Here is a 21,442-nt window from a genome sequence, read left to right on the forward strand (position 1 = left end):
TCTGCTTCCCATCACTACTGGTGCAAGTCAGCAGCAGTCAGAGTATGCAAGGATGATGAGTGGCCCTGCTGTGCTATGGACAATTTGAGATTCAAGGAATAAATATTGTTCTTTCCCAGCCTTCAAATTAGATTTCAGCGGAGGAAAAAAGACTGGCCTGCATACTCCACATTTTTGCACCAGCAAGGAAGAACAGGTTAGTACAAGAGCCTCTGGAAAATATCCTGGCAGAAGCTCCCCTGCACAGGTCATATTTCTGGGCTTGTCATATCCTTGACAAAAGCTATCCCACATAGCTATGTACATTTCACCAAAACAACTTTTTGGGAGTGTGGGGAAACCTATGAATATCAGAACTGCTTTTTATGGGTAGGTGGATTTCCACCATTCCCCTCCCATGGATATTTATTTTTCAGATTATGAAATATGAATCTTTGGGTACTTCATATTCAAAAGCAGTTATTTTCTTTATTTCAAGTTCCAGCCTTTTTTACAATTGTTACTGTTCCCCACATACTCCTTACTCTGACTACCTAGTGGACTAAACATCAAATGCAGCAGCAGTTCAAGACTCGAGATCTTGCCAGATCAGAGTTCTTCACGCTTTATCACACACTATGTCTCTCACATAAGCTTTTACACTTTTTATAACTGGCTGCATTACTTTTTTTAACAATTGTTATTTAAGAAAAAAACATAATATTTGGTGGTGTGTCTTGAGAAAGGCATAACATCTGCAGCTGTTGGTCATTTGAAACAAACCCAGCTTCTCCTAGAGCTGAGGTCAGTACATGGGCACCACGAAACTCCTGAAAGGAGGAACTAACTGAAGCCAACAGCTCTAGCAGCTGACTTTAAGGCACAGCTTCAGTCTCTTACCATCAGTCATGGATATTCACATTTATGGCTCAGCATTTTCTTCAGTATGGTACCTCCACGTCAGACAAGTTCTAGATTAAATGCATTAGAACTGGAACCAAACTTTTAAGTCTTACATATACTCTCCAACAACCAGAAGAATAACTGATTTTAGCCTGTTGCTCTGCATTCTAGAGCAGTCTGAAACCATGACCAAATTTCTGAACCACAAAGTCAACACACTTGGCTAGAGAAGATTTTGATTTTTTAAATCTATTTGTTCAACAAGAGAGTTGTCCTGACTTACAAGTCTTTGTTGTGGCTACCACACTCTGCAAGATGGAAAAAAATGTTAAAGTAATACTGCTTGAAAAATCATAGAATCATAACATGGTTTGGGTTGGAAGGGACCCTAAAAATCTCCTAGTTCCAACCCCCCATCATAGGCAGGGACACCTTCCACTAGACCAAGTTGCTCCAAACCCCATTCAGCCTGGCCTTAAATACTTCCAGGGATGGGGCATCCACAGCTTCTCTGGACAACCCCTGCCAGAGCCTCAGCACCCTCCCAGTAAAGGTGTTTTTCTTACTACCTAATTACACAGGAAAGGAAAATATCTACTGTCACTGCCCTACATCAGCCTGAGCCCAACTCCAGGCAGGAGGGAAAGAGCACCAGTGACCAGCAGACTTATCCAGGCTGTTCTCCTGGCCTATCTTTTCTGGTGATGTTATAAATACCCTTCTTTGAACAGCACAGAATGCCTCCCCAGCTCTTCCTGGGGGCTGGAACTAAATGATCTTTAAGCTTGCTTCCAACCCAAAACCATTCTGTGACTTTATCAATTCCCAAACATTTCCCTTAATTAAGAAGCACTACAAGCACTCAGTGAAATCAGAGAGCAAACCTGTTGCTCTCCTACACAATAACCTCACCTTGCCCTGAACTTCAAAGAGTCCTTATGGAAATGTTCCTGAATCCAGTAGGAAGGCTTTACAGTAAGCACTAAACAAACATATGACTTGGGGTGCTTTAAAGAGGCTACTTCACTTGATAAACTGATAGAAATATCACTGATAACAACCTAGAAAGGATGAAGGCCCAACTTATCTTAACAGCACAAGTGGCAGTATAATCTTCCCCATATTCCTACTGCTTTAAGCCAAGAGGAATTGAGGAAGGCAGTAACTCCAACTGTCCCTGAACTTAAGCACAGAAAGATAATCTCCCCTCAGGGCTACAAACCAACTACTTACAGTCTTCAAAGAACTCTTAGCTAAAGAGCCAACCAGAAGAGCAACGTGACCAGAAGTTGCCTGGGCAATGGATAGACAAGGGATTTGCAAATTTGCTTCATTTTGTACTGAACCACTTTGGTAGTTTTATAGCAACAAGGTTATAGAATTCATAGCTAGCAGGCCAATTCCAGGGGACATTTCAACTTGCATCCTATAAAACTCCATCAAGATATTTGTATAACTGTGGATTAACAGGCTCTTAGACAAGAAAATACCTTCACTTAACAGTTAGTGAATAGACTCCAGTGCCAATATTTGAGACCCAATTGCTTGTGTTATGCACATGCTAAATCCATGTGTGAAGCCTGATCAACAGGGGCCAACCTCAGAGGGAACCATCTCTGGGTTTCCTGTGTAAATGAACAGATGCCAAGGCCGGCTCTCTGAGCAAAGATGTGAGAGTTTAGTCCTAACTCTCACACAAACAACACTGTTCTTCAAAAGCAACTTTCAGCGTAGAGGTCTCTGTCTATCCCACATCATCTTTCCTTTGAAAAGTCAACAACTTATTCCAGCTAATGGAGACTTATCAGTAAAATACTTTGTTTCACACAAAGCCACAGCAACTGAGGGTTGATGAAGCAAAGTTCAAGCCTTTGACCTGTGAAAAAACATTATCTTAAGATTCAAATAGGAACCACTAGCACCAGTGCTGGAAAAATTAAGGGAGATAGAGGCAAGCATTAAAAGCAAGATCTTACAGCCCTCTCTCTACCCTCAACCCTGGAACCCCTGTCATCAGGTTTATTTTCCAATAAACTGATTTGTCCTGAGTCACAGGTTTTCAAGGATTCAAGTTTTTCATCATATGGCTGACTTTAACTTCAAGCTTATTCTTGGGTCTGCCAATTTATTCCCTGAAAATGATAAACCATGAACAAAAAGAAAAAACAGCCTAACACCAAACCCTTTATTTACCAAATTACTCTAATCACATTGGCAGAGCTACTAAGTGACATAACAGACGGCTGCATGACACAAAGGCATCCAAATTTTAAAAGCTGGTACCTGGGTTTTATGGCACTTTACTCTATAGTACTTCTATAATAACCCAAGTTTTTTAGTCAGTTCTTCAAAAATACACATCTCACCTCTAACCACTTGTTTTGAGATAGGCCCTTTAAGGGTCTATTAGACGAGCTCTTTTCAGAAGACCTTGTTCTGCACATCTAAAACCCACTGAGCCTTACAACAGTTTGAATCCTGTTTTCCTCAAGCCCTCCAGAAGCGTGCTGTGCCACAAAAAGCCAGCTGTTCCTGCTGAGACTGTTCCTAAATTCTAGAAAGGCTTCCTCAGAGACTGGGAGCACACCTAGGAGTGCAGAGCACTACATCCTCCCATTTTAGGATGACATCAATGCTCTTGATCAGTGTAAGGACAGCTTCCACTCATACAGGTGGAAGAAATCACTCATACACTGCCAGAAACTTTCATGGTAAAACAGCAAAGTCATAAGGGAGGGCATTTGTCACAAATCCCAAACTAAAGAACGTCCTCGGCCAAGTTCTGCTGCATGCCCTGCCCATCTGCTTGAGCCCATACCACCAGCCTTCCTTCCTTATTCCTACAGATGCCAGTGCAGACCTCCAAACAAGCCGTACAATTTCACTTTACAGTTAAATGCCGCTCTCCTCAAGGGGAGGATATGCATGCACAAACATTCTGTGTGCACACAGCTCACCCCAGCCAGGCTGCAGCACTTCAACAGGGGACACAAAGATGTGGCTCTTGGAGAGCACTATCAGTGCTGTAACAAAGTCCAGGGCAAGCTGACAGCAGCGGGTGATAGAGCCAAGCCCTCCCCTGGAAACAGCGGCTCCATGGTTATCTGCCTCGCACAGCGCTTTGTGCTCCTCCAAACATGGAGCTCTCCTGACGGCACAGGAAAAAGGCTGAGAGCACGAGCCAAAGTGGCTGGTTTGGTTTATGGGCTGTGGCCCAGAAAAGCAGATAGCCCTGGCACACGAGGTGACAGCACAAACACTGGAGCATTCCTTGGGAACAGAGTGGGAAAAGGTTTGTTACTTGTACAGTCAGTGAAATGCCGCATTTCTACGCCTCACAGCAAACTACAAAAAGGAGTTGTGCCCTTCCCATTTAGAGGGAATTAAGGACCCAGAAGTTTTCTTTAGGATTTCCTTATTCCATCCTACCACATTCAAAGCAATGTTTTCTTGCATGCTTCAGAGTTGTCTTCCATTTGCAGCAAACAAGTTTTATTTGGACAGGATTTATGTACACATTATTGCAGAAAGCAATACCTCAAACCAGATTTTAAAGAAGAGACTAGAACAGGGCACCTGTGTCAGAACTGGGCTAGTGTCAACAGGCCTGCCCTCAGCCAAGGAGTGCAGCAACCCCATCAAACCAAATGTGACTATTTGGTGCCTCTGCTTCTGGTTCATAGGAGAAAAACAGCACTGCAATAAATTTAATTTGTGAGATGAAGAGCTCTCCTCAGCTGTCAAGTCTGAGCTCCACAGGCAGAAATGTTCCTACAAACCAGACTGCAGGCATGCCCTAATACCTATTCCACTTGTTCAAATACAGTGTGTTCTCTTGTTCTAGTAAAGTTTATAAATGTCTTTTCAGCACAAGAGAAAATCAGCCACGCAAACAGAAAATTTGAACATGACACACTGTCAAGCTGACAAAGATAACACTGAAATTCCCCTCGCTCTGTTAGCGTAGCACACACTTGAGTAGAAACCTGTAAGCAGTAAAGCATTTTCAAGGAAACAACAGTCAAGATAAGGGCATCTCCTCCATCTGCCAAAATGAATCTCCACTGCTTAATCATAACACAGGTGATGAGCATAAACCTGCAAAAGAGTGAAGAAATAAGAGTTCAAACCATAACTGTTGCTGCAGATACACAAACAGATGAAAAACAACTAAAAAATTCTATTAATGCAAACTGCAAGCACTGGACAGTGCTGCTCTAGACTCTGTGCAACAATAGGAGGAAATGGAAATCTTGCCTCTTTCAGTCAAAATATACAAAACACAAATATACCATGAAACACTAACCATCTTCCAAGTAGCTGCTCTTCCACAGAAAAGCAGAGAAAGTTTTCACTTCTGATAAACCTTCAAAGTCAGAGCTGTTTCAGTAAGAACTATGCAGAGCCCTTTCCTCTCACAGTTCAGATCCAAACCTCTGTTTCCCACCATCAGGAAATTGGCACCTACTGCAAAAGCACAAAGTAAATGATTCACTTTCCCTCTGATAACCACACAGCAGATTGTTGCTACAACAGACCAGAAGAGAACTGGGAAAACGTGGTCTTACTTGTCCTTAACCAGAGATCTGGAACACACATGGGGGCTGAAGATACAGCTCAATCCCAGAATAAATATCTCCTAGACCTCCAGTCAGGAATCGTGGTTCCAGCTTAAATGTGTGAGCTCTGCTCCAACCACCAAGAGGGGATTTCTGTCTTTAGGAGAGAAATTACAACTGCACAGGTTAATATCAGCCAGGGCACACAATCTCTTTATTATTATTTTCACTACTGCTGTTTACCAAAAAAAGCTCAAGTTGTGTCTTCATATCCAGCAAATCAGCCATTCAAAAAATCCTGCCTGGAATCTGTGAATGTACCTCAGATGAAGCTGTGAAAGAACTAGCCAGATCAGGGAAAGGAGCAAGTCATTTGCTCATTTAAGTGTTTTAAAAAGTCAGAACTGAGCCAAAAAAAGCAACCATACACATTTTCTTCAGCTGGCAAACCACACACTCTCACATTATGCTCTTAAGTAAAAGCAAATAGTGCAGGGGTTGTTTCAATTTCTTTTCAAGCTGCATCACCAGCGGCAATACTGATCTAGGAACCATTCACTGACTATCCCTCTACAAAATCAAAAGTGAGGGCTTCTACAGATCATATACAGGAGAACCTCCCACTCATCTAGAAGTGTTAAATACAGTTATAAAATTTTGACTCCTTCAAAAGCCCAATAAAAATGTAAGTCAAGTTTACTACAGTGAATCATCCAGCATAAGAACACAGAAACCACATGAGGCTGCTGGGTTCACTTCCCTTCTCAGAGCAATAGTACTAGCTCCATTTTTTTCTTTTTTTTCTTTTCATTGTTATTTCATCCTTATTAGCATGCCAAGCAGGAGCAGGAAGAATTCCACGAGTTCCCATACATTAGCCCTGGCAAACTGAGCTGCCTCTTTTCCATCAGTTAACTTGAAGCACACAAAGAAAGATCTCTGAAACACTACCTGACAACTTGTGAAATCAGTTTCCATAAATTAATCTACAAGCAAATAACACTGTGTGACCGGGAATTTAAACAAACAAACAAAGGCACACACAGGAACAAGCAGGGAAGAAATGATCTGCAGTCAGACTGGCCGATATTAAAAAAGCACACCCGAGGGCACAGGGATTTCCAGGGAGGAAATCCACCCACATCACAACTAGATGGAGCACACACTCTCATGCCAGAAGCAAAATGTAACATATTCCAACATGAACAACTGCTTCACTCACTGCATATTGATCCTGGACTATTTATTCACTAGTTCTCACTGTATGAAACAGCTCGTGCATTGATCTTCCCTGCCTCCATGTTTTTTCACCTGTTGTGGCAGGACACCTTGAGAAGGCACCACAGGTATGACTGGTGCCAGAACCAGAATTCTAACAAAAAATGTTGCACTGTGTAGCTCAGTGCAGCTCCCAGGACTGGCCAAATTATATAAAGTTCAGGCACTGATTAGTCATATAGTCTACATATTTTTTTAAAAAGCAGTAGTTGGGATGTTTGCAGTGAAGAACTCAATTTAGTCCATACTCAAGATCTGTGTTCATTACACTGACAAAGCCACTAAACAGCCATAAATCCTGTTTATTTCATGGTTTTCTGAAAAAAGAACACTTAATGTTACAAAATTACAAAACAGCCTGGTTAATTAACTCAGGACTGCCCTGAGGAACAGAAGGCTTGAACAATAGAAGCTTCCAGACAAAAATGATAAAATACACATTGAAACAACAGTTTAAAAAAAGATCCTGTGAATGCTAAAAGCAGAACAAGCTGCCTCCATTAGGCCAGTCCTCTTGAGAAGGTCAAACACCTTTTAAAAACAGGAGTACAACAAAAGAAACAACAGAGCAGAACACTGTATTCTTATTTCTCAAGATATCTAGACTGCAGTAAAATAATAGAATGTGTGTTCCCTCCTACGAATCAGGACTCTTTCAACATTTAAATCAGAGTGATAATTCCACAAACAAACATTTCAGAATCAAATACTGAGGCTCTTGCTATAAAATGATTTTGTTAAAGGAACAGCAGTAGTTAATGGGCAGCCATCGGGGGTGACAGACATTTCAGAAACATAACAGGTATCATGGAAAGGCTTCTGGAACACTGTAGGTAGACAAATAACACACACTATGCACTTCAGAAACAAACATTCCTGTGACTAACCCCCAGATTTAAGCAGGTCAGATTTTATAACGTATCTGTAAATCACCAATCTCTTAAAAACAAGCAAGCACAGAAGGGAGAGGCACCTTTGGCACAGTAGGAGCTCAATGCACACATCCCTAGAAATAACTCAAACCTCACCACCAGCCACCCCAATGTTTAAGTATATTAACAAGGGTTTCAGGTTCACTCAAACAGCATTTACTCTCCCACATGCAGCACTAGCAGATTTGCCTACTTGGGGAAGTGAACAGTGGTCACACAATAGTGGTTCCCATTCAAAAATCAGAGACAGGAAGTACAATTAATATTTTCAGCAAAGGATAGTTATGCTTTAAAAAAAAACAAAAAAACAAAAAACAAACCCTAGGGTTCATGACCCTTTTGGGAAGGGATGAGAGGGTGGACATTTTTATTTTGTCTTTTAATACTGTTTTTCAAGTAGGCATCTGGACACACGGTATGTGCCAAGTGGCTCAGTTAGAAGCTATCACAATTTTCCCAGGCCTGCATCTATTCACACCCACACTGGTATCTTGCAAGTCCATACCCACATGCATCTGTAAAAACAGATGTAGGACTTCATTACTACACATATAAATATTCATTAGTTGCTATTCATGCCCACAAACACATCTATCACATCTGCAAGACAGCAAAAGGTTCCCTGTTCCCGGGATCAGTGTATTAAGAGCCCTGGATTCCTATCCTAGCTGTGTCTACACTCATAAAGGTCAACTCCAGAACAATCATGCTGCATTTCATTTCTCTCCCTTCAGAAACTGAGGGGACAAAGCCCATTACCCACTTGGTAAAAGGGCAGGGACACCTAGAGATGAAAGAATTCCAGTGTGATGTTAGATCAATAGTATTTTCACCACTTGAAAAGGTAATGCTGCTTTCCTAGATAAGGCCAGACTACAGACAGAAACCCTGTCACACTGCAAATGCCTAATCTCACCTGGAGAGCAAAGTACAGCAGACAGGCAGAAAAGCAGCCACCAATGTCACCAATGTCACACTCCTGAGCAGTGCAGAGTGTGGACAGCATGGAGTCCACCCTGTTCGTGTGCAGGTGGAACAGGAACAAAAGCTGGGTCCTTCCCTTCCAGTTTTGCATCTTTTCCATTTCTCTTTATGCTTTGTAAAGCTGGGTAACATTCACACCCATCAGGGTTAGAACATCTAATTTTTCTCCAGAATTTGTTTAAAGACTGCACTGGCTCCACCTGGTTTACTGCTCCTTCACAAAGCAGGCAGGGCATCTTATTTCAAGTTTCCCTGCAGAGACACAAGAAACTCCATTCCTGAGGGTGGCTGCTCATCCTGGATATTTAAGTACCCATTTGGCAAGACATCTCAACCTAACACAAATGGGTACTTAAATATCCACCTGAAAATTAACTCTACAAAAAACACAAACAAAAAAACTCCACAACCCCAAAAAAGCAAAGGAAAAAAAATAAAAAAAACCACCACCAACAAAAACAAACAAACAAAACAAAAACAGAAACCACAAAAAACTCCACAGCTTTTTAGGTACTAACTGCTTTTCACCAAGCTGTTCCTAATCACCAATCAACAGGAAAATGCAGTCATGTGTTCAGTTATTAAAAGCTTTGATTTTTTTACATATTCAGTAGTAATTCAGGAGCAAGTATCATATATTTTGTTAGTAAAAATATTATGAGGTCACGTAGAGGAAGAGGCAAATTTTGTTATAGAAACAGCTGGTACAGGCAGAAGTGACAACATTCAAAAGTGCCCAAGCACGCCTGAAGCAGCTGACAGAGCTAAAAGAAAAAGCAGACAGTAACTAAGAGAAAACTACATTAAGTACTGCTCCTTTAGGTTCTCAGCTGGGGCCCTGGGCACACAGAACAGTCAGAATACCAGCACAGGAACCAAAACCCTACAGGGTAAAGGAATAATGGTTCAATAGAAATTGTGATTTTATGGCACCTCATCCAACCACTGACTGTATTTTTTCCTTTATTAATTTGCATTTCGCACCTCTTTCTTTCATAAAAGCTTGTAATACTTCTCTTGGAACATTCCTTCCTCTTCTCCACAGGCACTATGTCCTCCCAAATCCAAAACCATTAAGCAACAACTTTTCCCTGTCATTCACCACAAAATCCTCCTCCCTGACTAGCAATGCCACCGTGGCAGTTATGGATCCTGCAGTAAACCCGCCCTGTTTCACATCTTTTATTCCAACAAGGCTATTTTTAAACCCAGATCAGATTTCTGATAAGACTCTGTGCACTCTCAGACAGCTGTGCTGTGTGACAAGAGCAGGCAAAGAGGACACAGAACACCAGGATTTAAAAACCAAGCAACTGGAGGGCAAGAACACTGCCCAAGAGTCTCCTAAAAATCCTATAATTGTTTTTTCTTTTGTATTTAGTTTTAGGGATTGCTGTTGCTGTTTCAGATCTGAAGAACCTGAAAGCCTTAAAGCCTGTCTCTTTACTGAAAAGGAATGCACTTCACTGCACAATGTAGTCATAGGAAAGCTGTATCTAAAGCCTATTTAGAAAATAATGAACAATTGTCTTGATTTAGTATGTTCAGGTCTGTAACTCCACTATTAGCAATATTTAAATGAAGTGTAAAAAACAACTTCTCAAAGCAAGCACTACATACTCACTGTATCCCACTGGCTCGGCAGCAATAAAGCTTAGCTGAGAAAAGTCCTAGTTCCAATAATGCTACCATATCAGGCAAAGCAGGAATATCAGTTTATAAAGGAAAAGCAGAAATCAAACAAGAAAGGAATTTTATTTGTTTCTAGAGCTGCCTTTTTATTTAAGAAAACACAATGGAAAGCATAAAAACCTCAGAAGAATGAAGCAGACAACAGTGCCCTGAGGGAAAGAGAAAGAACACAGATGCTGCGTTCCAGGCAGGCAAGAATTACTGGGCTGTAGATGGCCGAGTGCTGCAGAGCCAAAGCTCCCAAAACCCAGAAGTATAAATTTATGATTACACCTGGGCTGCCCTCTTAACAGCTGCTGTGCTACAGAACACCTGCTAAGCACCTATTCCATTCTGTCCGGGGAGTTTCTCAAGTTAATTTAGCATCCACCAAAGAGAGTCAGCACATCTTGCAGGAGCCTGAGGATAGCAGCATTTACAAGATCACGTAAAAAGGTGACAAGCAGCAGCTATTACACTTCCACTGAAAAATCAAAATAGATCTCTGAACAAATGCAGGACATTTCAACTCCTTATCCCCTAACAACAGGGCCTCCCAGAAAATATTTTCCTAAATACCAGTCACACATGGTATTGCTTCTTTCACCAGAGCACCCATTCAAGGTCACTCAACCTCTCAAATCCTACTTCTTCATTTAGCTGTTCTCTGTGGATCCTCAGATACAGGACCCTTTAAAGCTTTTTCTGACTTCATAGCATCCTGTCCAAGCCCTAGGAAAGCCTGCTACGTTTAGCAGACTCCAGCATTAAGCAATCCTTCGTCCTACATTTCCCCAAATTCTAACAGCAGGGCTATTTAATGGATTTCCCCAGCAGCCTCTAAAGCGCATGCCATGTACCAGGATGTTCACTCACCCAGAAGCTCACAGCCTGCCACCAAGGGACAAAAAAGGTGGGCAACAGCTCTTAATTCTTCCTGTCTGGCTGAAGAGCTTCTCCCTCCTGCGTGCTGCATTCCGTAGAGCCACTGCAGTGCTCAGAGCAGGCAGACTTGCAGGAGCAGCTGGAAGCCAGCCGTGCTCTCCTACGCTGAGCAGAGGGGTCCATCCCAGAGCCAGGGTGCTTTTTGCTCAGCAAACCTATCTGCTACAACCCCTTACCACAGGGTGGGTCACACTGACAAGTGGCCATTGGAAGGTGATCACCAGGGCAAGAGAGGATAATAAAGCCAGAAAATTTGCCCTGCATGTGTGTAGGAAGGGAAAAGAATAAGTGGAGCAAATAATGAGTGAAAGAATGGAGTCAGTATGCAAAGAAAATTATTTACTGAACAGACTGTTCGTGCTGCTGACCTCAGTCCATTCCTCCCCAAGTTTTAACTCCTGAGAGCCAGGGGTCTGTCACAGCTCATCTGCCCCACTGCCCTGCCATTAACCATTGTAGGATGTAATCACCAGATCCTGCAGTGAGACTCCAGGAATGCTCTGCTGCTCCATTCCACAGCTCTCGGAAGCTCTCACAAACCAGAACACCAAAAGCCTGGTTGGTCCATCATGTTTGCTTCCTACACCTGGCAAGAAAAGCCCCTCTAAATCCAGAGCTGAGGAGGCTGGCCAGAGTTCACATCACTACCATTTCTAAGACCTTTACAGAAAGAAGAATTTTTCTGCAGCACTTGAGTATTATCAGGTTTTAGAAAGTTGATGCCTGCCAAACATTCTTTTCCACAACAAGAAGTGCTGTATGAAAGTTAATCTCACACCCATGACCTTGTTCTTGCCACCTAAAGATTTTGCTGTCATAACAAACTCCATAGACACTGCACACACTGAACTGTGGCATAAACCTGAATATGCCACAGCAGTTTGTATTTCACACAGCAGCAGCATCCCAGCAAATGGGAATACTAATATCTTCTGCATTTGTTCTTGGGGATACAGAACAGAACAGGTTTTTATAACTGAAAAAATAAAAGCTTCAAGTCATGACTGCATTTGAGAACAGGCTTACAGAATCTACTTGGCTCCGAGATTCCCTGATATTCAGGATATTCTCTCCATATTGGAGCCTACATGGTGAAGCAAGCAGCAAACCCCACTGGTACCATGCAATACCCAATGTAACAACCCAGCATTTAATTCACAGCACTGAAAACACCTTCTACCCCACACCATTGTAAAGAAACTTATCTAAATACATAACAAAGCCCCTGACTTTGTAGACAGGTTGAAAGCTGCTCCCGTTCTTCTGACATCTGTCAAAGGACTCCATTCAATCAAGTCGGGAATTAACACTGAGCATTGCTTATTTCACAAGTGTCACTGTAGTTTATGAAGCACAATTCTAGTAAATAATCCAACCTAGCTTGAGCTAAGGCAGCTGTTAGAAGAACCAAGCTCAGCTACCCACTCTTGTGAATCATTTCCTGAATTGCTGTAATTAGCACAGCATTGTAAAGCAATTCATGCTCAAATCCAAGAGAAGTCAACACCCATCTTCATTTACTATGCTAATCTCAGAGCACTTGGTTCCCAGCCCATTCCCTTCAAGGTGCACCTCTGCTGTGACACCAGCAGGAAGAGGAAGAACTGAGACCAGTGTGCTACTGGCCTGCTGGGTCACATCTGACCTGTGCATCTGGAACCTGCCTGGCCACGTCCTTTCCTCTCTTTTTACAACTCTCTCTTTCAACTTTGGTGCGTACTTCACATTTCTGAAATTCTTTGCTTTCTCCCAAGTCCAGAACCAAAGCACTCTGCTCAAAAGCTGAATGCACAGGCAGACCCTGACTGTGAGAAAGCATCGTGCCCAGAAATCACCATCACTGCTTGCATGAATGCTAAGAAGAATTCACCAACGTTTTCCACCAGCACGGAAAAAGTCTTGACCATCTGGGATGTTTTCCTGTGTGCTGGTTGATCCCTACAGCTTTATGAAACCTGTTAGCTTCTCTCACCCTTGGAGAGCCAGACTTTTGATATTATAAACTCTGAGCTCATTGAGAGTTTGATGAAGCATAAAATAAGCATAGTTTAACAGTCAAATGAACAACAAAGAGCCTTTTGTGATAGCTGGAGAGTACAGGAATGGAGCAGCAAAGGAATTGGGACTAAGAAAAAGACAACCCCTTTAACATGGAGGTGACATCCTGCGACATTTGATCAATAATTTGATGTATCAGTGACATTATATATTTCAAATTAATACATTAACTTTAATTCTTGTCCTGACACAATGCATCTGAAGACTTTAGATCAAGACAGAAAATTATAAAAAGTAGAGGAGTACAATGTGATAAGGAAATCTGACCTCTGGAAAAACATTTTCTTTGAATTTTTTTGGCAGAGGGTAAACAGTAAAGTCCCCAGGTTTTTGGCACAAGGAAGGAAGACTGACAAAATGCTTCCCTTTAAAAAAGTAAATTTGTTTTTTTCTTGTGTAATAGTACCTTACTGCTCCATGGGAGCTACAGCTCCAAGGTTACTACCTCAAGATGAAGCTCACCTTCAGATGGCAGAATTCACCACAGGTGAAAACAAGTCATCTTTTTATAGCAGAGAACAAAAGATAGTGCACTGCAGCCCCTGAAGTAAAACATTTGGTTTTGGCAATATTTCATTTTGGGAACACACACAATTTAAACTAGAGGAGTTCTGATGAAAAAAAATACAAAGTAAACAAGTCATCTTTAACACAGTTTCAACCAGCCTTAGAGAACAGAAGACAAATTTGTTTTTTTCAATCTAGACTTTCAGAGGATCACTAAACATTTTAATTCCTTCTACCCTAACACTGCAGCATTTTAGGAGACTGTTGCTTCAGTAACTATTTAGAAATAAACTCTCCAGAGAGCACATGGCACTAAAAACAAGCCACTCCAGACTGATGAAACATCTAGACAATGATCCAGAAAAGGGCACATTAGCAGAAGAATTCTCCTAAGGAGGAAGCTAACATCTCAAGTGACACTCTGCAAGCAATTTAGCTGGTGTAGATCACAGCTGATACTGTACCATTTCTAAATTAACATTAACCAATTCCTCTCCAAGAAAAGAACACAGGAAAGTGCATGAGGCATGTCCTGCACACACTCCTTGCCCCTACTGGCTCATGGCTATTGCCACCAAAATGTGTAAGCAGCCCTACTACCCCTGGGAAGTCCACAGTGTGTTTAGATTCTGTTTATAAGCAGCAAATGACAAAATCTGGAAGAAACCTGAAGTATCTGGAGCAAGGCACCAGCTTGCTTAGGCTCACCAGGGAAACTAGACACAAAGGCTAACTCCAAACCAGTCTCCAAACCATCAGCACAGCAAGAGGCACAGCTCTGGAGAGCTGTGAATGGGAACCTTGCCTAATTAATGAATTAGTGATTTAGTGCAGCAAAGTGAATCACCAAAAGCATGGAGCATTCTCCAAAGCTGTTTACCCTTCCTGACACAGAAAAGCCATATTAGACTTCCTCAAATGGAGCAGAAGCAGAGCTCTGTTTATACCAGATGGAGTACCATACACCATGTACACAGACTGCTATTAAAGAAATTACTTTCTGCCACAAAACAAAACAACCTAATAAAAACCAAACTAGTGAAACATTGTTAGATTTGACTGTTCAAAGCATGACTCCCAGACAAACAGCTGCCCCCATTCCTCATTTCTGTGCACACCACCACAGAAGAGAGGAGATAAAGTCTGTTGTCCTCCCCTTCATTCCTTCAGTCACATAACCATGATGCTGGAAGTCCTGGAGGACACTGCTCAACACAAGATGCAGAATAACCTATCCCATGGGTATCACTGATGGATATCAATTGGGTTTGTGCTCTTCAACTGGGTTAGAACCACATCTGCCTTCTGCTTGCCTTCAGACTCAGTTCTTTAATGAAACCTGAAAAACATGTAGGTGTGAAATGGTGCAAATCACTACAAGCTGCAGCCTCTCACAAAATAAAGCAGATCTGATATTGCCTTTGCACCCAACACAAAAAGACTTTTTAACAGTGTGTAAGCCTACACAACATACTTAGAAATAGCAAGAGGAAGGCAAAAAGGGGCTCCCAACCATTTTGTTAAACCAGGGCCGTTCCATCAGGCTCATAAAGAGATAGAAATATTAGATAGGACTCACACAGCCACGAGCACTTTTATTTGTACAGCAGAGATATGATCCCACAAAAATGCTGCTGTTCTGCCTACACTTCCAGTGAGAGCTCTCCCCACAGACTCAAAGTAAAAATATCTCAGTAATCTAAAGGGAGGTCACTGTAAAAGTTATGCTATCCATTGTCACTTCAGAAGTTGCTCAGAAGACTGGAAGATTATACCCTAGGACTTCATCAGACACGCCACCCAAATTTCATTCCAAAGCATCTTACAGCCATGAAAATGAAAGATATAAAGCAAAGCTTGAAAGTTTTATTAGAAGCCTTCAATGAACTACAATGTCCTCTTCCCTCAGCCACATCAGCCCCCAGCAAGCCTTGCCTCACTTCAAAGCACTGCATTTTCAGAGGAATTATTTCCAAACAGCAGGGCAGAGAGCAGTAACACAGAACAATTTTCCTGCTGGCCAAAGAGGAAGTTGATTAGGATGAGCTGTTTCCCAGATTTTAATTAAGCTGTGCAACTGGAATCCTAATGCAGGCAAACACAGCAAAACAGCCACAAGGTAAGACAAATATTCCTGGACTGAGGTTGGAGCAGAGAAAACAGCAAGATTTTACCTTTGTTTTGTAGCCTACAATAACATTTGAGACCATCAGTCTAAACCAGAACTCCAAAATGTAATATGCTACATAGGAGCAGAAGAAGAAAACACATCTCTGGCACAAAGATTCCGCCTCAAGGGATGAGATGACTGCTGGACAAGAGGATCCAAGGCAAGAAGAGCACACAACAAAAAAGCAAAACCACTCAAGGCAGATAAGCAGGGACCACTTGATTCCACTGCCAAGCTGTTCTGGCTCACTAGCTCATGGCAGGTGAGAGCATTACAAACTTCTCTGAAGGCAGAAGATGAGGCAGCAGCAGAGATATCTGTGGGACTCTTCATGATGGCTGAAAGCATCCATCTGCCACTCCTCCTTCTGCACCAGCAGAGCAAAGAAAGGCCACAACAAGGCTTTGCTGAATGCCTCAAATCAAGAAGCATCACCAAGTGGGACTACGCGTCAAGTGCTCCACAGCATTGCACTCCAGATGACAGTAGAAAATTAGCTTATGTCTGTAGCTGTATAGCCCCACATATGAATGACTTCCAGTAAAAATGGTCACTGTTTTGAACAGTTGAATGTCAAGAAGAAATCCAGACAAAGCCTAGACTAGTTTTAACCATGTGGCTAGACACAAAAGATCATATCTCAAAGACTCTGTGGAGAAAGAATGAAAAAGGTTAACATATAACAAGGATAAAGATCTGGGAAGAAAGAGATGACAGGCTGACAGAGACAGGAATGTAGTAAAAAGGTTTTCCTCACAATTTCCATAGCTTTCTTCAGTGTCCCTTCTCAGAAATGAAAGGCACTTTCTCATGTTGTCTATTGCAAAACGACAGGTTCAGAACAGTTGATCTTTATCAGATCAACCAAGTTTTTGTCTTCAGCAAAAAAACTACACTGCTACTGCCCACCTTCAGCAGAAAAGTTATGAACTCCCTCAGGAAGTGTGGGATGAAATACATTCCTCTTTCCTGAAGCTGAAATAATTCTATTGTTAATTTACTGCTGTCTAGGAAAAAAAATGTGCATTTCCTTTCCTAGTCTTACTGAATATTTTTGAATGGAGTAAATTTCAGTATCTAAAAAAAAGAAAGAAAAACATCCTTCGGTTTCCTCTTGCTACCAAGGCAAATGATTGCTGCTTGATGAAACTTTCAAAGGAGAAAAAAAAATAAGAGGTATCAAAAGAGACGCTGCCCACAGAGGTGAGCAATTTCCCCTTCCTTAAACTGTTGCCCATATCTGGGCACTCCATTTCTATCTCAAGTCACTCCATAGACAAGAGTACCACAGTGCCTCTTCAAACCAAGATACAACACAGGCAGCATGAGAAGAGCCATGTCTGTTTACTGTTAACACAAAGAAACCAAATGCTGTTAGAGTCTTATCAACTCATTAATCCATATTCCAACTGCCTCAACATGAGAAGGAATCCACAGGTACAGACAGCAAGTAATTCACTGAAATTCATCGTATGTCCCAAATGCTCAGCTGAAACCCAGTGTTTTCACACATTCACAAACACTGTCTAGTGCAGCTCTCATTCCTTGGCATGTAGATGTTCCCGGGTTCCCCTGGATGCACTTTTCCCTTTCTCCCTTCTCCCTTGTGCCATTACAATGTGAGATTCATTCAGCTGAGGGAGGGAGGAAGAGAAAAAGGAAGGAAAGGGCGGTGAGTTGATGTTCCTATGCTGGCTTACCTCTTGCTGTATCCCCATGGTTTTGGGCACCCCTCCCAGCAAACAAACAGTGCCTGCCTCTTGTATCTTTTCACATCATTTCCAAATAGCAGCAGGGGCTCTAGCTTGGTATCACTGCTATTTTATTTCCACCTCTCTAAATACGAGCAGCATCCCTGGAGCTGACATCTAGGTTACATCCTGCCATAGCCTGCAAAGGTCAGGTCAGTTCTCCACTCCAGTGCTGCTGGGAGACCTAAAAAAACACCCAAGAGCAAACACAGCTCCCAGGGGAGCTCACATGAAATCCCCCTTCCCGGCACTGACCAGCAGGAACTGCTCCCTCCTCCCCTTTTTGGATAAAAATATGAGATCATCATTAGGACCTGCAACAATAAAAGCACTCCAGGGATCACATCCACACCAGGAGTATCCCAGCAGCTGGGGGAGCTGCACTTTGCACCCCTGCATGGACAGCACAGGGCAGGCGTGTGCCTTGCTCCTGTGTGATGACCCTGCAGGAGCAGGGGAGCCACAGCTGCACTGCAGTGGTGGGGTTTCCTTTCCTCCAGGGTGTTAAGACAGAGATCAAGGGGCAGAGAAAAGATTCCTAAATCATCAGGCTGTAAGAGCACGTTCGGGCTCTGCTGCTGCTGTCGTGGGCAGTTCCCAGTGCCACAGCCAGAGTGGAAGTTCCCTGCTTCCACCAAGGACAGACAGCAGCAGTACAGACAGCTCTCCCTTCACCTGCAGCCACAGACCCTATGTTTGCAAAAAAGAAAAACACCAAATTCCTAATCCATTCATGGATTACCCAAGTGACTGAGGAGTAATTTTTAAATCCTGCAAGGAAAGAGGAACATGTCCAAGTTCTGCCTCAGCTTTCTCCAAGAAGAGTCATCAGCTCTGCATTACCATGTGTACAACAGGAATTCAAGTTCACTCGTGGCAAAGTAAGAGTGCCAGAGCCTTTATCAAGAGACCTGCACCTGCAAAACAACTGAGATTTCTCATGTGAGGCATGTTCACGGGATATCTGAAACCCAGAGAGGCAAGAAAGCTTAGAATAAAATGTCATCCTGACCTCAACCAGCTGCATTTGGGTTCAGACCAGGAATATACAGTTACATACTATTTACAAATCCTTTCTTAATACACAGGATAGTCAAAAACGGGACTTGTACTCAAATTTATTTAATATTGAAACTGAGATACATGCAATTCAGCAGCAGCATAACTATTAAGTTATTTCTTCTGCACAAATACTTAGAAATAACTGGTAAAAGAAAAATATTTATGCTTGTCCTGTAACACTGTAGAGGAGTTCCCCATCCATTAATACAATAATTACGGGATTACCAACATCACAAATTAGCTGTAAGGTGTGCATTCTATGTAATTTAAGACATGAATGAATACAAGTCCAGCATACCTGGTTAAGCCATCTACTTAGACCCAAGTATTTTGGCAAGCTGCAAGCTAAACACAAACATACCTCTTTTCTTAACTGTAGTGTGATTTTTGCAGCTGCAGATCAGAGTGTCGTGGACTTTTGCTGTTTTAAAGGGGCACTGCCAGCTTCAATCTAACTCTAAATCTAGTTTTGTACCAGTAAGCTTTCACAGACTCTCGGGCCAGCAGAAATATTCCCATGACTGAAGAGTTTAATTCCCATGCAGGGAGTTATTTTTACTGAATATATCCCTGCAGTGCAACCAACCCAAACACAAGTACTGAAAACGTGACACTGAGAAATAAACACAATATGTACATTATAAGAAATACAGAAAAAGATATCGGCGTGACTGTCGGTAAGAGTAGTATATTTCAAGCAAGTGCATAATTACTCAATGCAAGTCTTGTTTATTGCATTTCCCAAAGCTCAGTTACCTCGTATATTTCAAAGCTTCTAGGTAAAAAGGAGCCCCGTGGATAGTCAGTTTCAGTATATCCAGCCTGTCCACTGCTTATTTGCTCAGCTTCCCCTAAGCCCACGGCTCCAGCACATGCAAAGTTCATTTAAAGTGCAGAACAACCAAGAACGCCAATTCTCAGCCTAACACTCAAAGATCTCCCCTGAAGATTCTTCATTTTTTTTCAACTTTCAAAGCAGCACAACAGGACCAACAAGGGAGGCAGCATTTTTATTGTTTTTTTTTTTTGTCGTGTCAGACTTAAGAGTAACTTTTACCGAGATGGAGGGATCCTTTCCAGGCACTAACCCTAAAGGGATGAGGTAAGAGAGGACTGCGTGAAGTAAGAGAGGTCTTCTTCAGTACACGGAATTAAGTCATTGCAGTGAATGAATAACCAGGTTTTTATCATCATACAAGACGAAAACCTCTGTTTGGGAGCAGCTCCCCTTGTTAAGCACTAAACACCTTTAAACACACCTCAGAACAACAGCGATTGAGACCGAGCCATATCACAGCAAATAAAGGAGCAGAGCGACAAGCACTACCACCCCTGGCAGCGCGTTTACCGCCAATGACAATAAAAAGGCTGAGGGCAAGACAAGCAGCAGCCTGTGCGGGCTGCGGTCGGTTCGTGCCTCACGCAGCGCTGCCGTCAGCTCCGTGTGACGGAAGCACCGGCAGCGCTTCCCGACCCTACGGCGCCCGCGGCTGCCGGGCACCCTCAGGGCGCCCGGGGCGACGAGGCCGAGCCGCAGCCGCCACCCGGGGCCGCCCCACGCGCTACCCGGGCCACGGAGCGGCGGCGGGCTCCGCGCCGGCTGCGGCTCCGGCCGCCGCTCCCCACACGGCGCGCACACCGCGCGCCGGGGACCCTCCGCCCGCGCCCCACCTGCCGACCCGCAGCCCTCACCGCCCCGCCGCGGCGCACTTGCCTTCGCTTCATGCCGCTGCTCGCGGGCGGCGGAGCGGGGCTGGAGCCGCGATCGGGATGGGGCTGGAGCCGGAGCGGAGCGGGACCGGCCCGTCCCTGCCCGCCGCGGGAGGGGGCGGGTGCAGCCGCGGCGGCGCGCGCGCGCACCTTGGCAGCTCGCGCGGCCGCTGCCCCGCCCCGCCGCGCGGGCAGAGCCCCCCGCCCGCCCGGCCCTTCGGAAAGGGGAGGGGCGGCGGCGAGAAACGGCGGCGGCACGGCCGCCAGGCACGCGGTGGGGAGGGGCGACAACGCGAGGAGAGCGAAGGCACCGGGAAGGACAGCAGGTGTGGCGGAGAACGGGCGCCGTGCCCCGCGCGGTTCTGCCCCAACGGCCCCTAGACGCTCCCGCTCCTCCCCCGCCCCCTGTGGCAGTGGTACGATCCCACCGCTCGAATTGCAACCGGCCGGGCGGGGATTGGCGGGGATCAAAAAAAGGGGCGGGGCCAGGGAGGACCGTTTAAAGCGCCCCCGGGCGGAGGGGTGCGCGCCGCGGGAGCGCGCCCGCTGCCCCGGGACGCGCCGGTGGAACCGAGCGATGGCACCCGGGGAAAAGGCGGCAAATAAATCACATGAAGCCGTCTGGAGAAAAGCCCGGGCATGTTTTTGGCTCGGGGGCGGCTGTAGCGGCTCGTCCTGTTGGGATCGTGATGCGCTCGGGAAGTGTACATACATATCTTTGTATGTAATTACTTATCTTCTGAACACAGAGAGGCAGCGCTCTCCCAGGAAAATCCTGGGAAGCTGAGCAGGAGCTGTAGGAGACTCAGAAGAAGGAATTTAAACAATTATTATCTTTCTGTGACTATTGTTTATAGATATGGTTCTCCAGAGTGTGCTATTCATAGTTCACTAATAGTGTGAGAGAGGATTCCTGAAGCCCAATCAGGTCTT

The 21,442-nt window shown here is 43.8% G+C and overlaps 1 protein-coding gene across 18 annotated transcripts in view; it reads right to left on the reverse strand.

Annotated features, from left to right (window-relative positions):
• MICAL3 (microtubule associated monooxygenase, calponin and LIM domain containing 3) overlaps window positions 1–21,442 on the reverse strand; it is a 158,881-nt gene that overhangs the window by 130,630 nt on the left and 6,809 nt on the right. Inside the window, exon 1 of one of the 18 annotated variants that reach the window (XM_064421304.1) lies at window positions 20,514–20,666. The exons of the other annotated variants lie outside the window; for them this stretch is intronic. The gene's annotated coding sequence lies outside the window, so the exon portion shown is untranslated. Of the gene's footprint in view, window positions 1–20,513; window positions 20,667–21,442 lie in introns of those variants that run through there. 18 annotated transcript variants of the gene reach the window in all.

The sequence above is a fragment of the Passer domesticus genome, chromosome 5, assembly GCF_036417665.1.
Source record: "Passer domesticus isolate bPasDom1 chromosome 5, bPasDom1.hap1, whole genome shotgun sequence".
Lineage (NCBI taxonomy): Eukaryota > Metazoa > Chordata > Aves > Passeriformes > Passeridae > Passer > Passer domesticus.